The 27,874-nt window shown below is 45.1% G+C and overlaps 1 long non-coding RNA gene across 10 annotated transcripts; it reads left to right on the top strand.

Moving 5' to 3' along the window:
* LOC120884054 (uncharacterized) lies at positions 1-27,874 on the top strand. Of its 10 annotated transcripts, XR_013435979.1 has the most exons (8): positions 261-451; positions 876-2,709; positions 3,474-4,574; positions 4,986-5,638; positions 9,043-9,160; positions 22,361-22,432; positions 26,136-27,530; positions 27,738-27,874. It is a non-coding gene; the product is annotated as an uncharacterized LOC120884054 (long non-coding RNA). The 10 variants fall into 10 exon arrangements; XR_013435980.1 differs by lacking the exons at positions 22,361-22,432; positions 26,136-27,530; positions 27,738-27,874 and adding an exon at positions 9,577-17,365 and having other exon boundaries at positions 274-451; XR_013435978.1 differs by lacking the exons at positions 9,043-9,160; positions 22,361-22,432; positions 26,136-27,530; positions 27,738-27,874 and adding an exon at positions 3,131-3,259 and having other exon boundaries at positions 269-451; positions 4,986-6,020.

Raw genomic sequence — 27,874 nt, 5'->3', positions numbered from 1 at the left:
TTCTTTTTTCCTAAGGTCAGGGGGAGATGGGGCTGGGCTTGCTCACGGGGCTCCTGCATGGGATCCCCATCTCTTCTGACAATATTAAGAATAGATTAAGAATGGAGAGTGAAGTGAGCTTCATAGAGCAGCTTCCCCAGGGTGACTGGTAGGTATAAAAAAAAAAAAAAAAAGTAACTCAGAATGATTTTTTTTTTTTTGGGCGGGGCAGAAGGCAGCAGCAGCAGCTGCCAAAACACTTAGTTTTGAGGTCAGGGTTGGATTCTGCTATTGTAAAACTTTTCATTGGTGGGGGTTGGGGGGCAGTGGACTAATACAGCTTGTGCATAGGAGATTCTCCATCAGTGTTAACAAAACAAACCCATGGGCGAGGGTTGCACAGAGGATTTCTTCTGAATGGGAATTCTGGTCTCCTTCCCACTGTCTGCATCTCAGTCCTTGTAGATACTAGGTATGTTGTGTGTGTTGGGGGGGACTTCCCTGGTAAGCCAAATCCAGTCTTCATTTTATGATACCAGAGGACACATGTCTTCCCTTTTCAAAGGCTGCCACTGGCTTAGCATCCTCTTAAAAGAGGACTCCAGCTGCCCTGGGGTTTGCAGAGCCCTCTCAGTCAGTTTGCAATTAGTCCTGGTGGGATCCGAGAGAGAGAGAGAGAGAGAAAGAGAGAGAGAGAGAGAGAGAGAGAGAGAGAGAGAGAGAGAGAGAGAGAGAGAGAGAGAGAGGGAGGGAGGAACTGGAGGTTCCTGGAAATGGCAGAAGAGGGAGGTGGTCAGGGCTCCAGCTGGCTCTTGATCCTTGTGAGACAACCTGGGTGTGTTGGCAATTTCTAAGTTCCCATCCTGGGTAATAATTTTTCTTTTTGTTTTTTCCAGAGGAGAAGGAGGGGAAGTTGGAGAGCAGCTGTTCTCTGGAAGTGATTAAACCCTAGAGAGATACACATAATCATAGAAAATGGAGAAAAAAAGATGGCTTAGAAGCTCAAAATCAGTTCCATGCCTTTGACACTGAAACCACGTCTCCTCTGGTGCAGGAAGGACATCTGTGTGTCATGGCACTAGGGAGTTTTTAGGGTCAGTTTGGCTGACCTTTGAACCCACAGCACCCAGCCACGAAGCTCAACTCATCGCTGTGGGTGCTTCAAACGTGGAGGGGGACGGTGAGTGAGTGAGAAGAAAACATGCTGAACAACAGAAGCTTTTGGGGGTAGATGGTGACTTTCGTCTTTTGTCAGTGCCACTCAGCCACCGTCCACCCAGAGAAGAGCCATCTCTGTAGAAAGCAGCAGTGCCCCCCCCCCACCAGGATGGTGGCTTGACAGGTGAGACATGTGCTGAATTCCAACCTCTTTGCTGAAAGTCAATGGGAAAATGTGTGACCTCCGCTCACTCTCTGGCTCACTGGGCCTTCAGCTGTGTCTTTTAAAGGGGAATGACGTTTCCAGACCCTTGGGGAACCCTCCGGTTTTGGCTTGAGCAGCAATTCTTGACGCTGGTGGTAGGTCGGAATCTCCTGAGAGGTTTTCAAGCATGCGAGTGCACAGGTGCGATTGCACACACCTGAGTTTGGGTGAGAGGCACCCTGGACAAGCTCCCCCAGGGGATCCATAAGCGGGAAGTGGAGCCAAGACACCACCGCGTTGGAATTTGAGTTCACCTGCGCTGGAGTAATGACACTCACCCTGTAGCTTCTCCTCCACGTGCGACCCAGCAGGCAAACTGGGGGCTTTGGAAGGTGGAAATGATAATCCCGTGGCTTACAGTATTTGATTGGAGTCAGCATGTTTTACTTTTGCCAGTGGCTTCGATAAGCCAAGAAAATCCCAAGTGTGTATATTGAAAAGTTATTTGGTTGGATTAAAGCTTTATTGCTTTTTGCCAACTTTTGAATTGGGAGGGAATGATTAGTGTTGGAGAAATGTCATGATTTCCTTTCAAGCAAGATTTGGGTTATTATTTTTTGAATCCCCAGCTCCTAGCACGGAGCCTGCCATGTGGTGCTATGCTCAAAATGCTGACGTAATTATAGTGGCTGCTGCTCGCTGGCTCGTCCTGTAACATTCAGCATTTTATTTAACCTTCACAACAACCATAGGGAATGGGTCAATCAGGGTCTTCCTTTTATAGGGTACGAGAGGCAGAATTGTAGGATGGGTCCACCATTCTGCCCCGCCTTGTACACGTCCTAGACGATCCCCTCTTCTTGTACGCGACTACAATGAGCTATGGCTCCTGGGACTGTGTTACAGGATGGAAAAGATAAAGGAATTTTGTCACTAAGGACCCTAATCAGTTGATTTTAAAGTGACCAAAGCGGGTGTATCCGGGGTGGGCCTGACCTAATCAGATGAGCCCTTTAAAAGAGAGTCCAGGTCTCAAAGCCTGCTGGCCCTGAAGAAGCAAGCCACGGAGAGATGGAAGGCTGCAGGGAAGTGGACCCTGCCCACAGCTTGGAGTCTCAAATAAAACGTCCAGCAGAAGGCTCAGCGAAGTTGTGCCCAGATCCCTGACCCACAGAAACCGTGACAGAATAAACAGGTGTTAAGCCACCCAATGGGTGGTCATCTGCGATGCAGCAAGAAAACCGTCAGCCCACGAGTGAAGGGAGAGCGATGCGGAGAGGCTAATGGACCAGTCAGCTGTTAAACAGGACTTGCTCTGGCCCTTATAAAACGAAGCTCAGGGTCACCCGCCCGCTCGCTGGTTTTCTGTAAGCTCTAACGTGGGCCGTGGCCGGGCCGACTCCACCTGGGAGCTGAGTGCTGTGAGGGGCGGGGCTGCTGCGTGTCCCACCTGTGGTTTCCAGACACACAGGGGGGGAGAAAGGCTGCCTCCCAGATTCTGGTCCCCAGCTGTCCCTCTGTAACTCAGGAGGGAGAGAAGGACAGGAGAATGCTTTTATCAGGACTGGGAGCCAATCTGCTGAGTGCTAAAGAAAAGGACGCGGCTCTTGTCCCAGGGCTGTGGTCCCGTGGTGACACCCACCTGCCTGGCTGCAGCTGAGAGGGTGCTGGCCTGTTTTCCTGATCAGATGCAGGATGGAGACCTGTAGTTACCCGTCTTGAAAGACAGGCTCTCCGTGACCTCCAGTAGTAACGTACCCTTTAATCCAGCGTTTCTGGTTTGTTAAGGAGACAGAGGGAGAGACAGAGACGCAGAGCGGAGAGACAGACAGACAGCTGGGGATCTGGTTCCTCTGGGACCCTCCGGGATTCTTGGTGGGACCTGGCTCTGCTGGGAGGAGGCGGAGGATGGTGTTTGTGAGTAGACGTGGGTTCTGAGGGGTTCTCAGGGAGCCGGTCACCACCCTGCCACCTCACGCAGAGGCCAGGGGTGTCCCGCCAGGGCCAATCGTGAGTGTTTGGGAGGTGAGCTTCACGGTTGCTCATGGTGTGAACTTGGCCGGGTGTCCGTCAGCAGCTGTGTGACCTTGAGGAAGCCACTGCCTTCCTCCACCTTTGTTTCTTCTTACAGATCAGGAGTAAGAGCGCCCGGGCAGCCCTGTCGCTCCGTACCTGTTCCCCCGCCTTCCTCGGCAGGAGCATCTCCAGTCTGGGACGGAGCCTGAGTTTCCCAGCCCAAGCCACGCCAGGGTTTTGCAGTTGGAATGAGCTCGACAGCTCTGGCTGGTGACAAGTAAGAGTCCTTTGGTGGGAAAGTGGGGGGGGAGGCTTGAAAAGAGGTTGTTTTCTTGTACATAGATAGGAAGTGCCCAGAATTCCTCCTGCAGCCACCGTCATCCTCTTCCTGCCTGGAAGGTGCCTGGGAAGCACCAGGGTGAGCAGCCATCTTGTCAACACGAGATTAAGGAGGAGCAGCAAGCTCTGCATGCCGGCTCTCTGATGGGTCACGGAGCCACCTACCAGCCCCCGCTGCCTTCCTCCAGACAGACTGCTGAGTGGAGGGAGTGCCTTTCTCTTCCTCTGCTCCTCCTTTTTATCCTCCAGGCCAAATTCACTTCTCTCTGATATAAAAAATGTGCTTTATAAAGTAAATTCCCCAAGCATTTGAAAACACTTGGTAAACTGTCAAGTGTTAACATGTGCGGGAAGTAATCCTACGTCTTTAGCCTGAAGAAGAGAGGGCTCAGTGGGGGACAGGACAGTTCTGTCTCCTTCCTCCCTCCCTCCCTCCTTCCCCCTCTCCCTTTATCCCCCCTCCCCCTCCCTATCTTCCTTCTTCTTTCTTTCCTCCTTCTTTCCTTCCTTCCTTCCTTCCTTCCTTCCTTCCTTCCCTCCCTCCCTCCCTCCCTCCCTCCCTCCCTCCCTCCCTCCCTCCCTCCTTCCTTCCTTCCTTCCTTCCTTCCTTTCTTCCTTTCTTTCTTCCTTTCCTGGATTGAACCCGTAGTGCTTTACGACTGCACCACATCTGCAGCCCTTTTTATTTATTTTTTTATTCTGAGGCAGGACCTCACCAAGTTGCCCAGGCTGGCCTCAAACTGACGATGCTCCTGCCTTGGCCTCCCGAACGGCTGGAGTTACCGGCGTGCACCACTGCCGCGGCCAGGACAGTTGTTTTCCACATCTGAAAGGCTGCGTTGTAGAGTTGGGAATCAAACTGTTTGGCTCTACCCCAGTGAGTGGGATTGGGACCTGTGATGGAAGCTTCTGGAAGGGGGTTTGGATTTGTCTACAGCACTCACAGCCCTAGTTGCCAGAGACAGGGGCCCATTTCGGCAGAAGGTCCCCCCCTCGTTGTACTTTAGTGCAGATTGAACTACCTCTTGCTGGACTTGGCACAGGGATCCAGTAATGTGCTCTTGTGTGGGGTTCTTTGGTGAATCAGTTGATGAGTTGTACAGTTATTTAGCACCTACTATGTGTCAGGCTTTAAGTGGTCAGACTATAACCTTGAAGATCTTGCTCCCCTATAACCATAAAGACCTAATAAAAAAAATCTCACCTAAATTTTTTTAAATATATTTTTTTCAGTTATACATGAGCATAATATCTTTATTTTGTTTATTTATTTTTATGTGGTGCTGAGGATCGAACCCAGGGTCTCACACCTGCGAGGAGACTGCTCTACCGCTGAGCCACAACCCCAGCCCCTCACCCAACTTTTTGATTCCCGGATGCTGTGTGTGTTGTGAGTTCCGTTCTGCACCATGGAAGACCAGGGCACCAAGACCTGCAGCGAGTTTCACGTGCCACACAGCTCACTCTCTGAGCCTCAGAGCTACCTGCTTTCCTTTATTTTCAAGTCTTCAGTTCCTTTCAGGTGGAAAAAAAAAAAAAGAACAACAACAACAAAACCCAAGTCGTGTCTGCCACGCCACCCAGACCCAGTTAGCATGTTTGGACAGGATGTGCAGTTGCCCAATGTTGTCTGAAAGATGTGTTTTCCTGACTCTGGACAAATTGGAGCGGACTTTCCCTTTGATGTGCAATCTTCTGTCGCAACACACCACTCAATCAGTCAGGGTCACTCCAGGTGAACCGGGCGGGCACGAAATCCTCACATAGAGACAGGGGAAGGCCTTTTTCTTTGGGTTCTGTGACAGATCTGCTGACGGAGAGGCCACAAAGGAGGCGAGAAAGAGAGAGAGAGAGAGCAGGCCTTGAACCCGGGTTTTATTGGCTGTTCCATGGAATATTCTATCCCCCAAAGGGCACAGGGGTAGGATTACAAAGGAACAGGTGAGTGTAACTCAGCCTCAGCAGGTGACATCTACTCCAGGAGCCGTGCCTTGTTATCTGAGCTGGGTAACACCCAAGTCACGGTGACCTGGCTCTGCTGTGCCAGACGGAAGGCAGTGATTGTTCAGAACTTGGTGCGTCGGGACTTAAAGGTGTCTGCATCCAGGGCAGCTCCCGACAATCTTCCAAATTGCCTGGTATCCTCAAGCAGAGGCAGATCACATGCAGGGACTGTGGTTCCACGGCCTGTGACCCATGGTGCTCTGGCTAGGGAGGGCTGTGGATTCCTTGCTCAGTCACTCTCACTATTCTCTGAGCTTGGATCCCCCAGATTGCTGCGGAAACCACACATTTCCAAGCAAAACTATTTCTTTTTAAAATATTTTTGAGTCTTTTTTTTTCACATCTGTGGATATCTCCTGCATGCTTAGGAATCCTCATCAGATGATGCAACTCAACCTATCTTCTGCAGCGGGCCACCCCCAAGGCCAGCAGGCCACCGCTCCAGCCTCCTGCTCTCTGTGGTGCTTTGGGCTTGCATGATGGAGCACGGGCACGGTGGTGGCTATGGGAGGCTGCCTGACACTGGTTAAAGTATCTGCTGGAAAATTTACTTTGCAATTTCCTGAGCTTTCAGGGTCAGAAGTGGGTAGAAACCCTAGATGGGAGGAAAGTCTATTCACTTTCAAGTGGGAGGAAAATAAGAAGCAGATAGGCTTGAGCGGGGGCAGGCTGTACATTCTGAGCTCAGGCTCCTGGGATAGACAGTTCCAAAACCCTGCTTTCTTAGGAAGCGGACACTCACCTTCTCCTGAGATGATTGCCTTGTTCCAGATGGGACCACCCGGGTGGGGGGAGTGGCATTCAAATCCCCCCTCCCCTAACATTGCTCGGAGAAGGGAATGGAGCCCTTTAGGTGTGCTCTGCATTAGTGTCCTTGACCATCTTCATCGGTTTTATTCACTGATATCTTTTCAGTACCTGGAACAGCGCCCGACACACAGTAGGTGCTTAATGGATATTTGTTCAGTGTAAGAATGACTATTCCTGACAATTAGCTGACTCTGCATAAATGCCCAAAATGGAGGTTAAGAAATAGGGAAGGAACTTGCTTTGATCTCTGGACAGAACTGAAGAGAAATACAAACTGGGGCGGCTGGAAGAATAGGCCAGAGTCAATGTGGCTGTGCAGGTTGTTTGGGAGATTTCCCATAGAGCGTCTGACAGGGGACAGGCAAGGGTCAAGAGTTTTCCCCGCAGCCTTTGAAGTTGACATCTCTTCTGAACTCTGTCCTCAGGGAAGATTTTGCACTGTTTGCTTCAAAGCCAAAGCTTTCATCCTAAGGTAGACCATCTCCTCTCTCTTCTCTTCCACGTGTGCCACTTCTGTCCTCTCCATTCTCCTTACCCTACAATTCTCCTTAATTACTAGTTTCAGTCCTCGGCAGGAAGACTGGGGCTTTGCAAAAAAAAAAAAAAATCCATTTTCTAAGTTCTTCCTTATCACGTTCACATGTCCACAGTTTTCATGAGCCAGAACGTGACTCAAGCTGGGAAGTCAGAACCAACCGTGACTTTCAAAAAAAAAAAAAAATGCATAGCACCTGACTAACTCAAAACTCGGTCCGACTCTGCAACCAGGGCCTGGAGATAGCTGGGAAAATTTATGATTCCCTTCTGGCAGCTGCAATTTGTCACTCCTGTTAGCGCCTGGAGCAGGTAATAACTCTGCTAATGATCGGAGGGGTTGCATCTCCCAATTAGCATGTGAGGCTTAAAGATCACTTCTCACCTTAAAAGCATCCCGTGGCTTCTCTCCCTCTATGCACACTTAGAGGATGCATCACGTATTTGCACGAATTTTGATTTTCTCTAGCTAGAGAAAGACCTGGGAATGCAGAGATGACTTCCTGCAGCTCTCTGCACCGACCATACAGATCCTCTGTGTGCTTAGCCCAGGGTGGCAAATCAGGGCTTCAGAGCCACAAGCAAGGCCAAGGGGAAGAGACGAGAGGAGGGGGACCGGAGGGAAAAATCTACAAGAGGAGGAAGGAGGTGAGGTGGGGACATGCATCAGCCAGCTCAGTTGTCTTCTGTGTGTCAGCTGCAGGACGCCGCCCTGTCCTCTGAAGACCTCCACTGCTGGCTCTGGGTGATTCTATCCTCATACTTGAAAAGACACTGGTTGGCTAGTGTCTGTTCCCTGTCTTATTGGAGTGTTCCTGGGGTTCAGGTGTGTACCTCAATGGGCTGGGAGACGAGGTCCAGGATGGAAAAGCCCAACTCTGCAGAAACAGTGACAATACATTGGTCACAGTCCACTGTGACCCAATGCTGGATACCACCTAAATGTGAAAATCAGTTTCTGAGCCAGAAGTTCAGTTGCAGCTCTGCAGATTTCTTTTTACAACCGTTGAACAACATACATGAACTAGTCTTGTCTTATGACGTCAGTTCTGCCCTTGCCCTGGGAGGCTCCAGCTTCAGAGCTCCATTTCATAAGCCCAAAGGATGCCTGTAAGTGCACTGGGCCTGGGTCTGTGGCTGTTATGGTTCAGATCTAGAATATTCCTCCCCAAACTTACGTGTTAGGAAATGCAGCAACATTCAGAAACAAAAAGATGGACTATGAAGGTTATAACCTCATTAGTGGATTAATCCACTTGATGGATTAATAATTCGAATGAACCACTGGGTGGTAGCTGGAGGCAGGTGGGGTATGGCTGGAGGAAGGAGGTCACTGGAGACATGGACTATATCTGTCCCTGGCCCCTTCTTCTCTCTCTCTCTCTGCCTCTTGGCCGCCATAAGCTGAGCAGCCTTTCCCACCATGCCTTCCTGCCATGATGTTTCTGCAGTGGAGTCACCAACTGTGGACTGAGAACTCTAAAACCACGAGCCAAAGTAAATCTCCCCTCCTCTCAGTTGTTCTTGACCGGCATTTTGGTTGCAGCAACCAAAAGCCAACGCACACAGTGGCCCGGGTTGGCCTTACCTTTTGCATCTTTCTGAGGTTCCGTTTTGCCGGGAGAAGGACCTTCCTCGGGAGCCTTGTCTCCTGTCTCCTTAGCTCCGTTCTCAGTGCCCGGGGCTCCCTCCTCCCTCTGCAGTGACCGACCGTGGGGGGGCGGGTGCTGGTCTTCGGGTGGGTCTTCTTGCTTCTTGTTCTTCCTCTTCCTCTCACGGGGAACTCTAAACAGAGAAGGAATCCGCCACCGTTAGTTCTGAGGGTCTGAAGAATGGAACAGTCCCCCGGTTGCACTGGACTCCAGCTTCATGAAGAATGATTTAACCTGGATGAAAAGAAGTTGATGCTCTCGGCAGATTTTCTTTCTTCCTTTCTTCCTTCCTTCCTTCCTTCCTTCCTTCCTTCCTTCCTTTCTTTCTTTCTTTCTTTTTTGCAGAACACAATTAGGAGAAGAGTGTGACCGTGTTCTCCAGAGCAGTCAGATAGTGACCCACACTAAGGCCTCCCGTGGGGACACCATGCTTTTTGTTCTGTGGGTAGAGCATCATCTGCAGGTGAGATTCTGCCCCCACCCTACATCATGTCAATTATTATTATTTTTTGACTTATGACACAGTTCCTCGGGGACTCTCAAGCACCCAGTTCTTCTCCCCTCCAAGTCCTCCTGACCGGAACCTGCTCACTTCTGCACGGTCTTCACTCCTTCCCCTGGCGCTGATACACCAGCAGAACCACCCTGAGCCTGGGAAATGCCTCAGGCCCTCAGGCTTCTGGGACTTGGCCTGGGTCCCTCCCTCTGGTGGGAATGCAGCACCTCCCCGTCCTCCTGGGAATGTCCACTTGTCACTTCCTTCAGGGCGCTGTCCACGATCCCCCCTGACTCCCACAGGCGAACAGAGCCCTGTCCTTCCTCTGGATCCTAGAGCCGGGCAAGTACCTTCATTTTAGTAATGACCAGTTGTGCTTCCAGGTCCGTTCTCACGCCACCTTCTGCTGTAAGAAGAGCATGTGCCCCGCGAGGTCAGGCATTCTGGCCCCCGGTCGAACAGTGGGTCTCTAACACGCAGCACTGGATCTTGCAAGAGGCAGATGCCCTGCCCCAATTTGATGGGTGGACAGCAAACTACTGGGTGAAGACAGAGAGGAACAAAAATGGAAGATTCCAAATATTAACTAAGGGGAAGGGAGAGTCTGGATTCCTTCTGATCAATCCCAATGTTATGGTTTAAGTAGGAAGTATCTCCCAAAAGTTCACGTGGGAGGCAATGCAAGAAAGTTGAGAGGTGAAATGACTGGGTTATGAGAGCCCTAACCTAATCAAAAAGCCAATCTGCTGATAGGGATTAACTGGGTGGTCACCTAGGCCGGCAGGGTGTGGTTGGGGGGAGGGAGGTCACCGGGTACATGCCTTTGGGGCACATATTTTGACCTTGGTGAGCAGAACTCTCTTGATTGCCATATCCTGAGCTGCTTCCTCTCTAGACCCTTCCCCATGCCCTTCTGCCTCTGTGCTCTGCCTCATCTTGGGCACAGAGGAATGGAGGGGGCCATCTATGGACTGAGACCTCAGAAACTGTGAGCTCCATATAAAGTTTTCCTCCTCCAATTGTTCTTTTCAGGCCTTTTGGTTACCATAGTGAACAGCTGACTAAAACACCCAGAATATTAACTATGGGGGAGGACAGTCTGGGGGAGCGTTTTAGTCAGCCCCAAATTCACGGTGGTGACGAGAAGGTCCTTCTGTAAAGGCTGGGCCTGGGATTGGTTGACAGTGTCCTGGGATCAGTTAAGGGCTCAGAGAGCAGGACATGGCTTGGCTTTGGCATTGTGGCTCCCCTCTCTGCAGAAATACTCAGGGGTAACAACTCTGATGGGTTTAAATTTTTTTCCTCAAAAAACAAAAGAAATTTAATCTGAAAACCAGCATCCTAAAGGCAATCATTAGAAGATAATGGTTAAAGATTTAGAAATACCAGAGTCCCTACTGGACCCTTAATGGGAACATCAGTCATTGAATTATCTTCATGGATATTGGACAGAATTCTGAAATTTTCTTCATGCCATCCAGATTTAAAAAAGAGAGAGAGAGAGGGAGAGAGAGAGTCTCATTTTTCTTTTATGACCTTGAGCTTGGTTTCTGAAGTTGTGGTTCCTGAAACCTCCGTCTACTTCTCTTGCTCCTCTCAAAAGGCCCAGCTTAAGGCGTTAATGAACCTCACGGTGATGTGTAGCTGGGCAGATTTTTAGGCCAACAAAATTCTTAAGCTTGGAAAAACATCTGCTCTCTCCATTCATTAATTTCCTCCAAGTTTTCCAGCAAGTGGTGAATTTGACAACCCCAAGGCACATTTTGGCACTTTAAGGAAATCTATATTCAATGAGCGTGTTATTATACATTTCCCCAGCGCCCTCTTCAAGGATCTGAAAGTGTCTTGCTCACTTTGGGATTCTGGTCCATAAAGCTGTGGCTCAGCATTACCAGCTCCCTCCTGTATCTGGCGGATATGCAAATGAGCCCACAGGACTCAATTAAGCCAGGCCTTGTCAAGATGGACCGGGCATCCAGTGCCTTTCACCAGGACAAATTCTGATGCTTAGAAATTATACTCATAAAAGTTTTAAAAGACAATTTTTTTTAAAAAAAAAGGCCCTGAGTCAAGAAAACAGGGAAGAACTGGCCAGATTTTCATCTGTTTCAAATTAAACGTGTTTATTACCTTCGCATCCCCCTTCCCAGCTCCATGTAATCAGTTAGAAAATATCTTCCATTAATCTTAACAGAAAGCATATTTTTTTTTTTCCGTTAAGTTTATCCGGCCGCTTGCTCTCATGCACAGGCCGGCGACACCTCTTGTTTTGACTCTGATGTGTGCTTTATTGAAGGCATCACTTGGTGACTGTGGGCTCCAGTCACTCAATGTTTATTTATTTATTTTTGCCATTATGCCTCGGGATCTCTGCTAGATGTCTTGAGCACAGTAGGAAAAAGACAGTAAATATAAAAGTCACGTAATTGTAGTTTATGGAAGGTTCTAGAAAGGAAAGAAAGAAGGGAAGTCGGGACAGGGAGTAGCTGTCAAGGACCACCTTTAGGCTGGGTGGTCAGAAAAGGCTCTTAGAGGGGAAAAATGGAGCTGAGACCTGGAGAATAAGAATAAACCACTGAGAGTAGCTGGGGATGGGGTACTCCTGCGAGGAAGAGGCTGCCGTCATGGTTTTCAGACGGTCAAAGCGCTTGCCATATTTGAGGATGAGAAAAAGCCAGTGGGGTCAGAGTGGACAGAGGGTGGGGGACATGGCATGAGGTGAGCCTGCATAGAAGCCTGAGCCAGGCTAGGAGGTCACATGGAAAGTGGCTGTGATCTTCGACTTTGTCCTAAAAGCAGCAGGAGCCGGGGGTGGGGGGTGGTAGAGACTTGGAGGGTAATGTCATGTTTGGGTTTGCATTTTATGAAAATTAGGCTGGCCAGAGGCTGGGGTAGGAGCTGGTTGTCTGGGTGCAGGATGGAGCAGTGGTTGGTGCTGGTAGAGCACCACTGGAGAGGAGAGAGGGAGAGTTGGAGGGAGGGAGGGGTGGAAAGAGGTTTTTAGGGCACCACTGACAAACAAGGGTTGCTGACACGTTGGCTTGAGGGGCTAGGGAGGGGGAGACGAGGGAGCTGCTAGTGTTTTGGCATGAACTAGGGTGTGGATGGTGGATGGGCGGGGGTCCCAGGGAAGGAAGGGCTGTTTGGTGGGAGGGTGGTGAAAGGAAACCCATCTTGGAAACATTAACTGGGGAGACCTGTTCCTAAGCACTCCCTAGAAGCAAAGACGTCTTTTGGCAAAACATCACTTGAAAGTTAACCCTTCTAATTTATGCCTCTAGACCTCTCAAAATCACAATAGGGACATGTGAAAGAACATGCAGTAGAGCTGGAAACAGCCAGCGTTTGGGAAACTGGAGACAATTTTAGGGTTGGCAATAAATCCAGCAAATGACATCGCACATGGAAATATGTAATCACAGATTTTTCTCCTCGGCCGGCCACTTCTTCTCCGGCCAGACTTGGTGACCATATTACAAATTACATGCTAGTTGACATGTGGGAGCTAGAAGGCTGCTTGTGCTGAGGGGGTGGCTAAAACAGCCAGGAAGAGGATGGGGGTTATGATTCAAAGAGAGAAGGACGGACTTGTGCTCAGAAGACGGTACGATCTACTTACTGAAGAGTGTCCTTTGCATTCTAAGGAGGGCAGCCCATTTTTAAAAAGCTACTCTTCAACATGACGTTCTCTCTGTAAATCAAAATAAAAACAGCTGGGGCCCCCTGTAGCTCTTTCTACAGCCGATTTGTTTCTGCAGATCCTGTTTGTTTTTCCACAGGCCTGCCCTGCTCTTGGCTTTGCTTATCTCTTCTTCTGTTTGGAGTTCTGAAGGTATCCGTGGGGCTCTTAGGAAGCATAATGGTCGGATGATCAGTTAGCATTCTGCAAAGAGAAATGCATTATTTGGACCTCATCACTGAGACTTGATGTGGAAGAACAGATTTTTCCCAGTGGGTTTTTGATTTGTGCATCTAGAATCTCAAGGTCCTGCTGGGTGAAAGTCCTCTGCCATTGGTAGAAAAAGCTTACATTTTGAGAGTCAGAGAGGCCTGAGTTCAGTCCTTAGCTCTGCTATTTTCTATTTTGTAGCTTAAGCCTTGTGACGTCATGTCTTTGACCCCAGTGGATAATTATACATCTGTAAATTTCAGGCTTGTTGTGAAGAGTAGAAGATATCACATATGTCAGGTTCTTAGCATGGTACTTAATCCATGCTGGTAATCACCAATGGTTTATCATGTCATTATCATCAGGCTTGCGAACAGAGGGTTGTCGGTTTGACAGGGGACGCCTGTTCAGGGCTGGCAACTCTGGGATGGTCATCTTGGGTGGAGGGTATTGGAAGGATGCGGTGGGTTTTGGACCTGTTCTAATCTAGCAAAGGTTGCAAAATGGAAACTCCTGGGGGTGTTGACTTTCACACACTCATTTTCCAAACTGAATTAAAAATTTAAATTGAACAGGGTTTAAAATGGAGAAACTCTCCTATGCGACGTGGGTTGGCAATTTCTCTTGCAACATCAGTTCCATTAAAACAGGATTCCCACCATTCCAGATGATGACCCTGGGCAGTGGCCTCCGAGGACAGGTCGTTTCCAGGTCTCTACTCCCCTCCCTGGCTCCCCGAAGACAACCTGGTCTTAGATCTGATATTGTGACTGTTGACCAGCTCGTATGCTTTTGGAAAAATGAGCATTTTTAGCTTCAGACACTCCATCTGTAAAATGGAGATGGCAATAAGGCTTATCCCCACAGAAGGACCTTTTGAGGATTAAATGACATCAACAGAAAAGATTTTCCACAGTGCTTGGCAAACAGAAAAAGACTCAGTGCTGGCCCCTGTTCACCGTCATCGGGCGACTTTGCGAATTAGTGGCACTGAACTGGAACTCACTGTAACTTCGGCAGCTGTCTGTGGACAGCCTACAGAAGGACGGATTCTTCTGGGGCAGGAAGAGATGACTTGGACCATGTGGTATCAGCAGACGGAGAGAAGCGTTGGGTATTTTATAGAGTTGGGGGTTGGTTTCAGCAGGATTTGCTAGTGGTTACGCGGGAGTATGACAGGAGGGAGAAGAGTTAATAATGTCTCCCAAGTTTAACTGGAGGAGCAACGAGCATCACGGAGGTGCTGTTTACTGAGACGTGTTGGATGAGCATTTAATTCATGGTCCACATTACAGACAGCCCTCTGTATACAAACGTTCTTGGCCTACAAATTCAACCAACCTCAGACTGAAATATTTGGGAGAAAAACTGAGTTTTTCCTGAACATCTATATACTTTTTTTTTTAAAAAAATTATTTCCTAGACAATATACTAAATCCTCTATTTACATAGTATTTGCATGAACTAACTATCATAAGGACTCTAGAGATGATTTAATATACACGGGAAGATATGTGTCGTTCCCACAAATAGGATGGCGTTTTGTATGAAGGACTTGGGTGTCTGTGTATTTTGGTACCCCCGGGCTTCCCCATGGATACTTAGATGGACACTGATAGCAAAGACAGACAAATGCTACCAGTTTTGAAAAATAGCATAGTTTTTCTTTTTCATACTTGCTTATACTTGCTCCACTGTTCCTTTCCCTTCCAGGGAAGTGTTTGACAGGGCACCTTCTGTTTGCCTCCTGGTGCTGACGTGTTTGGATCATGTCCATGGCTCACTGGCCTCTGGTGTCCAGTTGGGTTAGGCCGATGGACGGCTTCATCAGGAAGGCAAAAGGAGGCAGAATGACTGACACTGACCAAATTACGTGAGCGGACGAATATGTCATGATGAATCCCTCTATTATACGTCATCATAATCCACCAGTAAAAATTTCTTTCAAAAAAGGGATGTGGACCCATAAATCAGTTGAATTCCTATACTGCAATGATGAATCCAACTGAGAGAAAAATTAAGAAAACCATCCCATTCACAACAGCCTCAAAAAAAAAAAAATTAGAGATTAACCTGACAAAAGAGTGAAGAATGTGTACAATGAAAACTACAGAACACTAAACAAAGAAATTAAAGAAGACCTAAGAAGATGGAAAGACCTCCCATGTTCTTAGATAGGTAGAATTAATATTGTCAAAATGGCCATACTTCCAAAAACATTACACAAATTCAATGCAATTCCCATCAAAATGCCAATGTAGAAATTGCATTTCTCTAATTCCAATTAGAGAAATGCAAAAAGAAATAGAAAAAGCTGTCATGAAATTCATTTGAGAAAATGACAGGCCCAGAATCGTCAAATAATCCTCAGAGGAAAAACAAAAAACGAAGCTGTAGGTATCACAATACCAGACCTTAATTTATACTACAGAGCTATGGTAACAAAAGTGGCATGATATTGGCATGAAAATAGACTTGTAGACCAATGGTACAGAATAGAGGGCACAGAGACAAACCCACATAAATATGGTATCCTCATACTAGACAAAGGACCAAAAACATACCCTGGAGAAAAGATAGCTTCTTCAACAAATGGTGCTGGGAAAAACTGGAAATCCATATGTAATAGAATGAAAGATAACCCCTATCTCTCACCTCGCACAAAAATCAATGTGAAGTAGATCAGATAAGACCTAGAAATTAGACCAGAAATCCTGCACATACTAGAAGAAAATGTAGACTCAACACCTCAACATAGTGGATCAGGAACTGACTTCCTTAACAAGACTTCTAAGGAGCAAGAAATAAAACCAAGAATCAATAAATGGGGTGGCATTAAAATAAACAGCAAAGGAAACAATCAAGAGTGTGAAGAGAGAGCCCAAAGAATGGGAGAAAAATTTCTGTCACATGTACCTTGGGTGGGGCATTAATTTCCAGGGTATACAAAGAAATTCAAGAAACTCAACACCAAAAAAATCCCCCAATAACCCAATCAACCAATGGGCGAAAGAACTGAATAGACCCTTCTAAAAAGGAAAAAATATGAATTGATAACAAATATATGAAAACATGTTCAACATCTCTAGCAATTAGAGAAATGCAAGATAAAACTACACTGAGATTTCATCTCGTTCTGCTCAGAATGGTAACTACCAATACAAGCAACAATAAATATTGGCAAGAAAGTGGAGGAAAAGGGTATGATCATACATTGTTGGTGGGACTGAAAATTAGTGCAATCACTCTGGAAAGCATTATGGAGGGTGCCCCCAAAAACTCAGAATGGAGCCATCAATTTGATCCAGTTATCCCACTCTTCAGCATGTAGCCAAAGAATTTAGAAATCAGCACACTATAGTGATGCAGCCACATCAATGTTTATAGCAGCACAATTCACAATAGCTAAGCTATAGAGGCAACCTAGGTGTCCTTCAACAGATGAATGCATAAAGAGAATGCGGTATATATACACAATGGAACATTACCCAGCCATAAAGAAGAACAACTTTATGGAATTTGCCAGTAAATGAATGGAACATGCTAAATAAATAAGCCAATCCCAAATAATCAGAGGTTGAATGTTTTTGCTGATATGTGAAAGCTACAATAAAGGAAAGAAGGAGAAGAAGAGAAGTTCAGTAGATTAGACAAAGGGAAATGAAGGGAAGGGAGGGAGGATGGGAATAGGAAAAGAGATAGGAATGAATTTGATGTAATTTTCCTGTGTACATCTATGAAAATATCTAAGTGAATCTCACCATCATGTGCATCCTCAAGAATGGGGTCCTCATCAGAATAAGATCTAACCTATGCATGTGTAATTTTACCAAAATGGATTCTACTGTCATGAATAACTAAAAAGAATCAATAAAAAAGGGTGCGGATAATGATGACAGTATTTAATCCCTTGCCTACCTCCTTGCCTGAGGGGCAGCGACCTTGAGCCTTCCAAGATTCTGTGAATGCGCCTACTCCTCTCCACACATTCTCTCCTTCTGGGTTTGGTAACATTCCTCAGATCAGCGGGTCTTGGAGCTTGGGGTGGGTGATGATTACACCGGCTCTGTCCTGTTTCTTTTTTTTTTTTAAAAATTTTTCTCTTTATTTTTAACATTGTAATTGTACATTACAGTGGGGTTCACTGCTGTCTATTTGGGTGTGCCCATAACTATTGCTGTGCGGTTTCTTGGAGTGCTCCTATAGCTCTCCGATGTCTTTATGAATAATCCCTTTTATCAAAACCATTTGGGCTTATCTTAAATAAACATTGCTGACGCAGGGTTCAGCACTGTGTAGAGAATCAGAACGACTCAGGTGGAAAAGCAAAGAAGATGAGCCAGTGCAGAAGGCGAGACTCTGGTCAACTTCCACCAGGTAGGAAGAGGACACGGAAACCGTTGGCACAGGAGGAGGAGACCAGCTGAGCGGGCAGATGGGACCTCAGCCGGGTCGTGAGGAGTGACTTCCTCTTCCCCCAGTCCTCCAGAAGTGGGGCCAGGAGGGACAAGGCCTAAGAAACCCTCCCAGAAGCTGCAGCTGGTTGAGGGAAGGTCGACAGGTCTTGGGCTGTCCTCTGCCTCTCCGCGGTGTCCACCACGACAGGAAAATGGTGCAACAGCCAGGTCCTGTCCTCTTTGGAAGAGGTCACCTAAATGATGTCCTGGCATAAGCTTGTGGTCAGGGCCACAAAGCCCAGAGGCCTGGTGATTTGAGGGGCCTCTGGGGCCGTGGACTTGAGCAGCAGAAGCCCACCCACAAGGAACAGTTAGCCACACCAGCCAGGGACATTTAGGGACAAGACCCATCTGTAGTTGAGGACCTACGGAAGGACATGTGGACTTCCCTCTGCATCCAGATACCATCCTGGGAAGGGGTGGTGGGCAAGGTGGCCCCTCGAGAGGGGAGAACAGCCTTGGAATCCGGGGTATTTACCCAGTGAAGCTGAGCTAACCTCAGAGTGAACTGCTTCCAACAGGAGCAGAATAAGGTACCTCTCACTTAAATGGGGCAATTTTACATTTTGTCTGTCATCAGGGGGACGGGAAGCTCCCGCGGAAGCAGGTGGTTATAAAAATTAATGAAGCTCATGGCTTCTAAACCCCCCAGGGTTCTGGGTAAATGGCGACCTCTGTCCAACTCTCTCACAAGACTGGCCCTCACTCTGGATCTTCCCCTGTGAGCCGGAGTCGTGGTAAGGGTAGTGGATGAATTTTATCTAACGTAATCATTGTTTTTACTTACTGGGTCATTTTTTTAGCATAACCACATTAAAGAGAAACAATATGGAAAGAAACGTTTCATCGGCTCACATTGTGACAGTACTGGCTGACCATTGGCCAAACCCTCTACCCTGGGAAGGTTGGTCTAACCGAATTCTGAGTTTGTCCATGGTGACGTAAAGGGAGAGAGAAAGAGAAAAGGTGGGGTGGGGTGAGGTGGGGGAGGTGAGCGGATTACCTGGTGGTGTCCCATGCCCTCAAGTTCTGGCTCCACTGGGTGTTCTTCCAAATACTTCAATGGGGCATTCTTAGGATGGTGTCCAAACTCAAACTTTAGCCTTTATACAAAACCCCAGGGTTCATGAGAATCCCTCTCCATCCTTTCTCCCGCGTTCTAGACCCCTCTCCTGAGGTTCCTTTGGCATGTGGACACTATGAGGTTCCTGGGAGGATGTGGTTGGTGGAATCTCTGGGCTTTTGTGGCGTGGAGTCCTGGAGAACAAAGCTGAGCTCTTCCTACTAGGGCTCTCTCCTTTGTGTCTTAACACATGTGACATTTTAAGGCAGCGATTTGCTTGGGTCACTGGAGCATGGCCAGCGACCCAGAACGTGTTCCCCGGCTCTCGTTTGTATTGCTCTGATTTGGGGGCATCTCCTGTTTTCAACGGTTGCATGCATCTCTCACTTGGAACTCGAAGGAGACCATCCGATCTGCCCACATCTGTGAGGAGGGGAGAGAAGCTGTGTCAACCATGGAGGCTGCTGGAGTTGCCCAGAGCTGGTATTAGGGGCTGGGGAAGCCCATCTGCAGTAAGTTAAAGTCGTTGGCATTTTGGAGTGACAGTTCCCCATGAGAGCTCTCTCAGTGGTCCACCATTTGCAGCTTCTTTGAGAGGAGTCTCTGATGATGTGTGAGAAGCACTCCACCCTGTAAGGGGTCAAGGGGAAACTTCCTCCCTGAACTCTGGGGAATGCAATGGAGGACAGACTGGATGAAATCCAGACCCACAAGCAGTGGACAAAGGAGTGGGATAAGTAAACAATTTAATTAAGAATTCACAGTTTTCTCGGCATCTCGCGGCTGCTGCTCCTAAAGCGCACTGTGTTACCTTAGCAGCATCAACTGGTGATAAATCACACTGACCGGATTAAATGGGGAAAACAGGATCATGATCAACCAGCCTGGTGTTATCTATAACTTCAATCATGATTTATTTTTGACCTATGAGCAACTTAAAATCATTTTTTTACTTTCTAAACAAACAAGAGTATTTTTGTCTTATTTCTCTCCCTTTCTTGTTTAGGAAATGTGCTCTCTTTTTAAAGTATTGAGGTTAGTATGGTTTTATCAATTCCAGGTTTTATCGATTATTTGATATTTATTGAAATGTCCTTTATGGCCACGTATTTCAGTTTTTAACAATATTCCCTGGAAATTTGAAAAGAATGCAGATCATCCAAGAGTTGATGTCCTAAATATGTGAATCATATCAAGTTCTTTTGTTATTTAACTTTCCAAGATTATTATTTATTTTGATCACTTAGTTTGTGACAGTCGAATGTTAAAGTCACACTTAAAAAATTCATTTTTCCATAATTCTATTGACTTTTATTTTAGGTCAAAAAGTGGCTCTACATTGATCATTACATATGGTTCAATCTAATATTTTGGGGTTATATTACTGGTGCTTGTTGTTTCAAATGTATTATATTTTCTGATATATAATAATCTTTCTTACCTCTTAATAATGTTTCATTTTAAGTATATTTCATATGAATTTATTTAATTAGAACATCTTTATTTTGATTAGCATTTTAAAAATATAATTCATGTATCTTTATTCTGATTAAATTGTATTTTGACAAATGTCTGGCATATATTGTTATTATTATTACTCTATTTAATGTGCTTTTTTTGCTTCTTTTTTTTATTCCTGTCTTCCTTTAGAGTAGGTAAATTTTCTTTATTTTATTTCTTTATATTTTCTGTTTTTTCCCTCATTCTACTCTTCAGGAAGTTGTATATTCTGAAATAATTTTAATGTGTAATGACATAACAGTCTAAAGTTCATTAAAGCTAATATTTTAGCTATTTTTCTGAAGAGTCCAAGGGAATCAAATGCTTTAATTCCATTTACTCATCTTTCATAATTTTGTTTGCTAACATTTTAGTCTGCTCTCTTTAGAATCACCTCTCACCAGTTAACTTGTTATGAATACTTGTTTAGATTCATCAATATGTTTAGAGATTTCTTTGCTTACTGTCGTTTCTTGTATCCTGCTCATTGTTTTGGGTTCCATTTCCTTTTTTTGGGATACAGCTGTTTGATGAGTGGTAAACTCTCTGTCCTGTTTGTCTTTATTGCTCCTACTCATTAGCTGGGTATAGAAATTTAGATTGAGATTTTGTCTTACTGCTTTCAGAATGTAATTCCATGTGTTTAACAATTTGTCTTTTTGTGATTTCTTTTGAATAGTTGTCTTTTTGAGAAGCAGTGGAATACAGTGATTAAATGCCTGAGCTTCCAAATGAGACTTTGTGGAATCAAATCCCAGCTCACTACTTAACTGTCTGTGAGAACTTGCATAAGTTTTCTTCTATCTGTGCCTTAACTCCCACATCTGCAAAGTGGGATAATAGTACATATACTTGTTATGAGGATCAAATGAGTAGTAAAAGTACAGAACTTAGAGTTTGATTCATAATAAATATTCAGTAAATAGTAGTTTAAAAGTAATACATATCATTAGTTAACAGTTGATGTTATTAATATTGTTCTATTTGTAAGATTTTAACTTTGGTGTTGGTATAATTTCATTAATACTTTAAAATTGTGATAAAATCATTATTTTTTGTTTGTTCATTTGTTTCATGAGGGAATTTATTTTTGTCATCCCCTAGAAACTTGATGTGGCTCTGCAATCTAAGGAATCTTGTCTTTCTCCATCTCTGGAAAGCTATTATCCATTTCCACCTCAAATATTGTCTTTATTTTGTTTTATTTATGTATTCTCTCTTCAGAACCTATGATTTTGTGTACATTGGCTTTTAAAAAATATTCTATTCTCTTATCTCAAAGTTCCTTACATTATAAAACCTCTGTATGGAATTCTGGATCATTTCTTAGGTCTATCTTCTAGTTCTCAAATTCTTTCTTCAACTGTGTCTAATCTAACTTGTCCATTGAGATCCCAGTTTCAATGACCATATTTACAGAAGTTGTACTTGGGTTTTTAAGAATATGTTTATTTTTTTCCATAGTGTTTTATGCTTTTTTTTTTTTTTTTTAGTAGTGTGCATTATTTTTCTCAGGAGTGGGATTCAGGTGAGATAAGAGGGCCAAACTGTACAAATGCAGGATTGAATGTTGTCTTTATGTGAAATTTTAGTGTGTTATTTATAATGACTTTTTTGGTATTAATTTTGGTTTGAAAAATATTGAATTATGAGATTATTCATCTTCATTAATGAGATTTTGGAATGCCCTTAAATTTTATCCCAAAGTAAGTAAGCTTTTTGACTCACCTTAGTTCCAGGCTTATAAGACAGTAAGTTTTGAGCATTTTAATGTCAAGGAGGCCCTGTGGTAAGGACAATGTCTACTATCTCTTTTGTGCTATTGATATGTAACTTAAATCCATAACCTAAAGTATGAGGCATGAATTTCTAGAATTCATTTTCATTTTTTCTGTAATAGTAGACCACTATTATTATCATACAGATAAAAAAAATAGTCAGTTACCTCCTAAACATTCCAATAGAAATGATGAAGTATGTTAAATTCCTGGAACCAAGAATACCTTTATGAATTCAAGCCAAAAATATTAAGAGACCTGTAGAGTCATTAATGTAGTTCTTCTACTTTAAATATTTGTTCAGTAAGGAAAATTCCATATAAACAACATAAACATAAAGAAAGTATAATATAATAAATATTGTATTATTTATGTACAATATTATATTACATATGTATTTAGATGGCCTAACATATGTTTCAACTTAATACTATTTTCTGGCCACCTACTGTGTGTTGATTACTATATTGTTTTCTTTAGCCAAGAGCTTGATTTCGATACCCAACAGTAATGCCTGTGGAGCAAAGAGTCAGGAAACAAAATAGTAATGAGGTAAGTCATATAGTAAGAAATCTAGATTGCTGAATTGCCGTAAATGAAGGGATATTGTTCTAAAGATGCAAACAGTTCATAGCAACATTGTGGATATGATATTCATTTACTAGATTGTCAATTAATTCAGAAACACATAAGATGATTAATTCGATCAACTCCAGGGGCAAGAAATCATAAATGCATATCTGAAAACAACATCTTCCTCAATCAGAGTAGACATCAAATGTATATTTTAAAATGTGTTTGTGTGTGTGTGTGTGTGTGTGTGTGTGTGTGTGTGTGTGTGTGTTATAAGCCCTATAACTAACTTGGGGAAAGAAACACTCTAACAATTGTAATCATAAATCGACTGAATAAGTAACAAAATGGTTAAATGATGTGCTATGGTTAAAGTGCTGCTTTGTGCCAACACACAAGCCATGGAAGGAATATATCAGTATCTCAGTGTATCCTACCCATCACCTATAATGCTGAGCATATAGTAAGAACTTAGTAACTGAATAACTGAGTGACTATCTGTCTAACATAATCCTACCAAGACACTCTGGTGAGCTTATACTTTTTCAGATAAACTCAACTGAGCTCTCTTTTTTTTTTTTTGGTGGGGGGGGGATTGAACTCAGGGGTACCTGACCACTGAGCCACATCCCCAGCCCTATTTTGCATTTTACTTAGAGACAGGGTCTCACTGAGTTGCTTAGCACCTCACTGTTGCTGAGGCTGGCACTGAACTCGAAATCCTCCTGTCTCAGCCTCTCTAGCTGCTGGGATTTCAGGCCTGCTCTATCGTACCCAGCTCAACTGAGCTCTTGGTTGTATTCCACAGTTAGAAATCCCCCCTACATGGATAAACCCACCATCGTCTCCACAGACCAACATGCTACTTATTTGGTGACTCATCAGCCCAAACACAGATACAGTGCATAAAAAGAAGGACAAAGCCTGCTTGTAGGAGCAAGATAGTCACCTGCTGAGCCGCAATGTCCAGTTCTCTCACTTGCAGCCTTCTGCCTGCCTTAGTCAGTGGCTCTTAAACTTGGGTGTGCATCAGATCACCAGGAGCGTTTGCTAAATGTAGATCCTGGGGCTTGCCACTCACTTCCTACATAAATAACAACAGGGTGGGGCCCTGGAGGGGCTTCAGACATTCAGCACTTTAATTTCTTAATTAATATTTCAAGCCAAGTCCCAACGTTAATTACATGTCGATATATTTTCCCTTAATGACTACTCGACAGTGAAGCGCATTTCATTTGGTGATGGAGTTTAATAAAGTGAGCTCTACGGAATGGCTTGTGTTCAACTGTGTCTGTCGTACAATAACGGCAGTTTCACGAGGGTTCAAGCCGATAGTTTACTTCCAAATTACGTTAATTTCTCTTTTCTTCTCCTTTCTCTTTTTCTCTACGTTGTTCCCTCACCTCACTCTCCACCCTGCACTTCCTTCCCTCTCTTGCTTTCTCCTCTCTGTGATTCCCTCACTCTTTCCCTGCCTCCAAAAGCAAAATGAGAGGAAAGACTGGAGCCCAGAGAACTGAGAGCCCACAGCGCAGTGGTGACGAGGGTGCTCTGTGACTGGCGTGGGGCTAACCCTTTCTACCTCTGTGACTCTGGGCAAGTTGCTTAACCTCTCTGTGCTCTTTCATCTACAGAAGAAAGATCCCAATGGTTCCCACCTTATGAGTCTTTTTGTGAAGGTTAAATAAATGAACACAGCAAAAGAACACGGAAAGACACAATAAATATTGGCAAATATTCCTGGATCAGAATCTCCTTTTCTTCAGTTTGAAAGGATACGTTAAAAGATGCTCATGCTACTGAGTTAAAAAAAAAGTCACAAAACAATAAAAGCAATCTAACTTCAGTTAAAAATATCTGCACTTGTGCATATAAAATGAGCTCAGAATGGGCTAGATGATGGGTTATTTATACCCTCCTTTGCCTAACTGTGCTTTCTAATTTCTCTAGAGTGAGCAGATACGACGTATGTGTAGTAGACGGCACTCTTAAGAGTACTCTGAAGCAGGCCTATTTGTGTGTTCGCTGTAGGTGGAATTCAAAGGATCATCATGGGGAACTAGGCATGTGCACAAAGGATACAGTTGAATCTGGTCATTTGGGCTGTTGGTAGGGAGCCCAGTCGGATGGGTAATCTCAGTCTAACAGAAAATCCTTCCAAGAATTCCGAGGCTTTTCGGCACTTACAAAGTCTTCCTAGGTCTCAGCAGTGACCTGGGTAGGGTTTCCTCAGGGAGGAAAAGCCCATTCCCCTAAGGTGCTTAGGGAACAAATCGTACTTTGTATATTTTCAGGGTTGTGGGGTGGGGGTGTGTGGGGGTGGAGAGCCTGGCTGCGGGTATCATAAATGTCCTTGATTCTTTTTTGTCCACTCCTTTTCCACTTCTTCAAAAAAAAAAAAAGAGAGAGAGAAATGTCTTTCCAATTTTAGGGACACCAAACATCCTAGTGTTCCTGAGCTGTGGCCGCGCTGTGACCTCGTTCCGGTTGTTATTATTCATCTCACTGGTCTTTATTTTCAAAAGCACCTCAGATTGAAGAATAAATGTCTTGGAATCTCTTTTAAGTCCCACGTGACCCTAATACTGGTCCTGGCTGGTTAGGTACCTTGGCTGGGGTCCCGCGCCTAAGCTGGGCCCCTGTAGAAATGGTGAATTGAGTCCTAAGAACGGAAGCAATCAGCCAAGGTGCAGGGGGTCTGAGAGACCATCTAGACTGGGCCATGCATGTGGACGAGTGGAGCTGATCAGCCCCGGGGGCTGGCGTGGCCAGCGGCGTGTAGCCAGCAGGAGACGTGTGGTCCCGGAGAGGAGCAGAGGGAGGAGTTGCCTGAGCTCCTGATGGCACCTCAGCTTGCAGTCCCAGCCCCTCCTGTGGGTGGCGTTGTGTTTAACGTGCTCCAAGCAAAAGCCCTGTCACTCTACGACCATTTCCCATTCTGTCAACCAGCTGGAGTGAGTTTCTGGCGCCGCAGACCAAGTGCTCTGTGAATTTCCAGAAGGCTGACTGCGACCATCAGAACCCACTATTATCCTCCACTTTGCAAATTTACCTGATGGCTTGTTTTTGAAGTTTTGTTTTCCAGTAGCAGAGCGAGGGAGAGTCTCGCAGTGTTAACTTGGGATTGGCTTTGGCTTCCTGCAGTTACTAATAGCAACTGATGTTAATCCATCAAAAGAATGAAAACACTAGAGATGGAAGAAATTGCTTTGAGCCTTCCCATCAAGAATGTCATTGTTTCCGAGAGGACCAAAGTCAAGACATGTCCCTTGGATGCTGGGCACAGAGGCTCCAAGGAGTGAGATAACAATGAGGCCAGGGCCGGTTCATCTCATTTTATTTCCATTTTTAAAAAATGATCTGCAGCAGACTATGCAAACAGAGTTCCATCGAAGAAATCGAAGCCTACTGCTCTAGAAAGTGCCGATTCTCTCTGAGTCAGACTGGATGTTATTTGGGGTCATCTAAAGCACTGAGTTTTGAGTGATTTTTTTTTTTAAAGACTGAGGAGGAAGATCTCACAGTCCATGATAGAACTGGACCTAGAATTTTAGTTTCTTGATTCCAAATTCAATAGGCCAAGTGTGGAGGCCACCCGATCCCCCGCCTTCCAGTGCACCCTGGTGCTATGAGGCCATGGCCCTTGTGAACCATGTCTTACTGTATTTGTTTCTCTTCCCAGGGTCTTTCCATCAACAGAGACTGAATGGAACCTTCTAGACCGTAGTCTTCTTTAGGGAGGAAAGAGTTGAACGGTGCTAGGGGACCACGTTCCACGGGACACAAAAGAAGGCCTCGTGGGTGAAGTCTTCAGGCTGAAGTGGAGGAGCAAAGAGGGATGGGTCTATATGAGTTCAAGGGTCCATTCCACCAGGGGTGGCCCTGCCTAAGGGGCTGGTACTAATAGAAAGTGATAATGGCTTGTTCTTCGTATCTCGGTGTAGAAATATCCCAATTTAAAACATAAAGTGTTAAGACTAGACACAGTTCAACTTCCCTGAATTCACTCACTCAGAATTTATGATTTTTTAAGGTGGAGAACACCTGATATCTTCACTTTTTTTTTTTTCGTTTTATAAAAGAAATGAGACTGCACACAAGAAAGATATTTAAAACTCAGTCAGTCAGTGTTTCTTAACATTGAAACATCGAGGTGCATGAGATGATCCATCGATTCATTTCCTATTATCGCTATTCATTAAAATCAGTTCTCAAAAATGCTACTACTTGAAGAGTAAACGGGTAGCTCTATTGCAGTTCCTTCAGATGGGGGTGGGGAAGAATCATCAGACAGGTCTCCAGGAAGTTCTAGATCGTGTGCTTTAAACTAAGATACCTGGAGGATCTCATTTATTCAGTCAGTCAACAAAAACACACTCAGTGTTAGCTCTGCACCAGGCGCCCTGCACCATTTTCTGTAGCGGAACCAGGGCCAAGGGCTGCCTTTCTTGAGTTTCTTCTTTAAAAGTCGCTTGCTTTATGGTTTAGGTGAGTTTCAGTGCAAATACGTGTTGGCCCAAACATGGATTAGGTCTCTCTCACATCTGGTCACAAAGGACAAATGGTGTCTTCACTGCTGAAGTCGAACAGCCTTGAACAACAACAACAGAAAAAGCAATTATTCTTAATAAACCCTGCAGAGGGAGATGGAGGGACCGCAGGGAGCCACGGATGGGCTCATTTCAGTAAGAAAAGACAAAGCTCAGGGATAAGGAGCCGATTTTTTGTGATGCATTTTTAAGGGACCATGCACACATTCATTCTTTTTGTAAAAACCTATCAAGTAATCTCCAACTTGCCCCCCCCCCAAGAAGAAACAGAGCTCAAGTAAAATAACAAAAGCTTTGTTCAGCTCTTCCAAAGAGGTGAAGAATGTAACTGATCCATCTGGGACGTTCTCAGTTTAGTGGAACAACTGAGCTCCAAAGAAGGGAGTACTTTGGGGGAAGAATAAAAGCATCCAGGGGCCATTGGTGGACATCTTCATGCTGAGGAGGTTTGGGAAGACCTGGAAGTGTAGCCGAGGAATACTGAGCAACCCGTAGACTCTCTCATCTGGTGGATTCTGTGTAGAAATGTAAGTGAGAACTTCTACTTAGTGGGATGATGCTGGTACTAGATGGTGCACACCTACAGAGACTTACACAAGCACACGTGTAGATTCTATGCGTACATAGATTGTATATACACATGAGCTTGTTATATTTTATGTGATATAATAATTTAAAACACAGATGTTCCAAGAACTGTGATGAAAGTATTATTTGCTCATTTTATCCATTAGGTGTCCAGCCTCAGAGGGCTACTTGCGGAAGAGGAGGAATGAGGAGTGTGCTCCAGTCTACGGAATTCCAGGGCCCACTGTGTGCCCACTGTATGTGGATGTCCAGAGAATAAATCACTCGAAAATCTGAAAAACCA

This window comes from Ictidomys tridecemlineatus, chromosome 3 (assembly GCF_052094955.1).
Source record: "Ictidomys tridecemlineatus isolate mIctTri1 chromosome 3, mIctTri1.hap1, whole genome shotgun sequence".
NCBI lineage: Eukaryota > Metazoa > Chordata > Mammalia > Rodentia > Sciuridae > Ictidomys > Ictidomys tridecemlineatus.
The sequence above is the reverse complement of the archived record's forward strand: the minus strand, read 5'-3'. Positions and strand labels throughout refer to the sequence as shown.